Source organism: Oryctolagus cuniculus, chromosome 12 (assembly GCF_964237555.1).
Source record: "Oryctolagus cuniculus chromosome 12, mOryCun1.1, whole genome shotgun sequence".
NCBI classification, from domain to species: Eukaryota; Metazoa; Chordata; class Mammalia; order Lagomorpha; family Leporidae; genus Oryctolagus; species Oryctolagus cuniculus.
In genome coordinates, this window is record NC_091443.1 from 57,721,312 (window position 1) to 57,725,316 (window position 4,005).

The 4,005-nt window shown below is 46.8% G+C and overlaps 1 pseudogene; it reads right to left on the minus strand.

Annotated features, from left to right (window-relative positions):
* Positions 1 to 521: 521 nt before the first annotated feature.
* LOC127482649 (serine/threonine-protein phosphatase 4 regulatory subunit 2-like) lies at positions 522 to 2,040 on the minus strand (annotated as a pseudogene).
* Between the last annotated feature and the right edge of the window lie 1,965 nt (positions 2,041 to 4,005).

Consider the following 4,005-nt stretch of genomic DNA (forward strand, 5'->3'; position numbering starts at 1 on the left):
CCACTGTATTCATCACCTCTTATAGAAACAGAAAAATATAATGCTTCCCCCTTAGAATAATATATATGTATATATGTGTATGTATATATGACTTAAAGTTCCATTGTACACAAACAATAAAATCTGGAAACCAGCATGAACCCCTGCAATTCACATTAAAATATTGACATTATGATCAAAACAGGAAAACTGCTAGAGCTCTCAGAGGCAAGACAAAAAGCTCTCCTGCATATATATAAACTAAATATAATAATCTCAAGAGTTTTCAAAATTCTCATTACCTTCCAGTTTAAAAACTTTAATCCTAAATTTCAGAAAAAATCTATACACAAATCATTGATTTGACCAGATCTAAAAAACAGTGAGCAGTAGGTAAGCAGGACCCAGAGGAGCTGATATTCATAGTTCTTATGTGTACAACTCTTTCAGGGTTTAAAGTACTTTACAGCGTGTTTCTCTTATAAAACTACAGGTCCACTTCATCAGATGCAAGTTTTCTACAGTGTAAAACCAGGGCTGTATGCAAAGCACTGCGTCTGTGTGTTTCTAAAGAGTCAGTCCTGCTCCCCTGGCTGCTCTGGGGCTCCTGAGGCTTCAGCATCGTTTCCCATGATGACTCTGTCAGAATCTCTCCAGTTTCACTGGCGCTGGGTCCTTCGAATTCTTCCGTTTCATGGCAGTTAGAACCATTACAGGGCCTGTGTTTCCTCTGGCTTCAGAATGCAAATGTCTCTCAGCTGAGACACCTCGGAATCCGCCCGTGGATTATTTTCCTCAGCAGTCTCTTCATTCACAGTGACGGCATCACCAGATTCTTTTTCTTGTTTTTTTTCTTTCTGGGCCATTTCTCTTGATGTCGTAGAAGATTCTTCCTCTTCTTCCTCCTCTTCTGCGCACTGCTGCCTGGCAGTGCGGCTTTCTTTGTCTTTACCCCGAGGTGAAGTCAGGCTTTCGGTTCTGCTTGCAAGAACCCTCTGGAAGCTGTCTGACCGCCGCCTCTCTCACTTCCCCTTCCTTGTCCAAGCTCAGTCTTTTCACTTCCTGGCCCTCGGCTGCCACAGCGTCTTCTTCTGGGTGTTTGTATGGGGCTCACGGAGGAGACTTCTGATTCAGGTTTCAGCGAGTCACCGTGCTTTTTCTCTTCATTTTGCTCTAAGTTTGACTCTTCACTGTCTGGGCTCTCAGACAAACCGTTTGTTGTCATTGGAACTGACAGAGCCAGCGCCGCGGCTCACTGGGCTAATCCTCCGCCTTGCGGCGCTGGCACACCGGGTTCTAGTCCCGGTCGGGGCGCCAGATTCTGTCCCGGTGCCCCTCTTCCAGGCCAGCTCTCTGCTGTGGCCCGGGAGTGCAGTGGAGGATGGCCCAAGTGCTTGGGCCCTGCACCCCATGGGAGACCAGGAGAAGTACCTGGCTCCTGCCATCAGATCAGCGCGGTGCACCGGCCGCGGCGGCCATTGGAGGGTGAACCAACGGCAAAGGAAGACCTCTCTCACTGTCCAGTCTGCCTGTCAAAAAATTAAAAAAAAAAAAAAAAAAAAAAAAAAAAAGACAGGAACTGACAGAGAAACCTTTGGTGGATTAAGTGGCCTGGGGGTTCCCAGGCCCATTTGTGTTAGACCTCTCCCTAAAGCTTGGTGAATTTCCAGGAAACATGACACCGTTCATTCCATTTAAACTATTATAACTAGTTTTCTCTGAAGCAGGATAACCACAGCTAACAACCACCGTGTTCTTTCTACTCCTCTGAGAAATTGCTCTGTTCCGATATAGTTTCTTCTTGGATCTGTTAGCAATTCACATGTCGCTGAATAGTAAAAGGGGCACCATTAAATCCAGTGACAGTTTTCAGTAATCTTCCCTTCATTTCCTCAAAGGGGATATCCTCCACATTGGGGTTGGGAGGACCTCTTGGCTCAGGAGCTGAAGTTCTGAAAACATCCATCACTTTCTCCAGTTTGAAAATAAAATAGCCTTTAAATTGGGGCCACTGAGTCACTGTTTCTCCAGTCTTGGCTACATCACAAAGAAACTGATCCAGGACAGGATCCTTTTTACCCCTCTTAAAATCTTCCCGAGCCGCTACCACTAGCCCTCCATCATGGCGCCCAGCACATTACCCCACCCAGAAAAATTTAAAAATCAAGTATTAAGTGTGCAAAGAATGAAGCTACTACAGTTTTTCTTTTTTTTTTTTTTTTAAGATTTTGTTTATTTGTTTGAGAGGAAGAGTTACAGTGAGAGGGAAGGTGTTCCTTCCGTTGGTTCACTCCTCAAATGGCCACAATGACCGGAGCTGTGCCGATCTGAAGCCGGAGACAGGAGCATCTTCCAGGTCTCCCATGTGGGTGCAGGGGCCCAAGGACTTGGGCCATCTTCTACTGCTTTCCCAGGCCATAGCAGAGAGCTGGATTGGAAGAGGAGCAGCCGGGACTCAAACCGGCACCCATATGAGATGCTGGTGCCGCAGGTGGAAGATTAACCTACTGCGCCAGGGCTGAGGCTCCAGCTATTACAGTTTTTCAATCAATTTGATTCTGAATAAATTTGTTCATTTGTTTAGGTGGCCATACATAGAGTTTATAAAATTTAAATAGGTGCAGGGAATTTAATATATTCTATTCCTTATATTTCTTCCAAGAGTACTGGATAGGCCACTAATATGTCTGGCATATGGGTCAGGTGCCTTTGAGTCTAACGTGGTTGCAATATTCTACTTGGGCATTACTGCTGAATCAGGGGCTGATGACAGGAGGCAAACTGCAGAATCACTGAAGACCCCCGGGAGAATTTATGCTGCTTCAGGAGCAGTTTGGCATGAGGCATAGACTTGGCTATAGAACCTGAAGACTGGAGGGCAGCGATGCAGGCTGCCAGTTAAGACATCCCAATTTTGTTAATGAAGAGAGCTGTCCCACTAAACTCTCAGGGCTGCTGGAGGCACTCCGTGAATGAGCAGAACTTACAGGCTGGGAGGCTGTAGGGGGAGCCAGTTTGCACTCTGCATCCTGTGTACACGTGACGGTGTTTTGCGTCTCACCTCTGGTTCCAGCACAGGAGTTGGAAGGATTGTAGCTGTGACCCTTGCTACTGGGACAGCTGCATTCGTTGTCTCACTTACAAAAGTTTTTGTGTTAAATACACTCACAACAAAGCCACGGGAAACCTTCACATCCACAAGGACAACCCCGAGACAGTACATGTTTTGACGAGGAGGATTTGGGAAATAAAGCTGGGTACTGCTGTTGTTGGCAGCCCAAAAAGTTCCTGTTCTGTGATGGGTCTCACACAAAACACAACGAAGCAATTGGAGACAATGTGGGACCTCTGATGATCAAGAAAAAAGAAACTTTCTTCTTTAAAATATTGATTGATTTATATGAAAGACAGACTTATACAGACAGAGAGAGAGAGAGAGAGAGATTCAATGTGCTGATTCAGTCCCCAGATGACTGCAACAACCAGGGCTGGGCCAGGCAGAAGCCAGGAGCCTGGAGCTTCCTCTCAGTCTCCCTTATGGGTACAGGGGCCCAAGCACTTGGGCCATCCCGTACTGCCTTCCAAGGCACATTAGCAGGGAGATGGATTGGAAGTGGAGCAGCCAGGACTCCAACAAGCACCCGTCTGTGATGCTGAAGCCCCAGGTGGCAGCTTTACTTGCTATGCCACAACACCAGCCCCAAGAACACAACTTAAATAGACAGTTTCAAGGGTGGGGAAACTTTCTTCTACTGATGGCCATTTGGATATTTAAAACATCATTTGTGAGCCATACAAAATTACTTAAAAATTAACCTGTGGGGCCGGCGCTGTGGCACAGCGGATAAAGCCGCCGCCTGCAGTGTTAACATCCCATATGAGCACCGGTTCAGGTCCTGGTTGCTCCACTTCTGATCCAGCTCTCTGCTATGGCCTGGGAAAGCAGTAGAAGATGGCCCAAGTCCTTGGGCCTCTGCACCCACATGGGAGACCTGGAAGAAACTCCTGGCTCCTGGCTTCGGATTG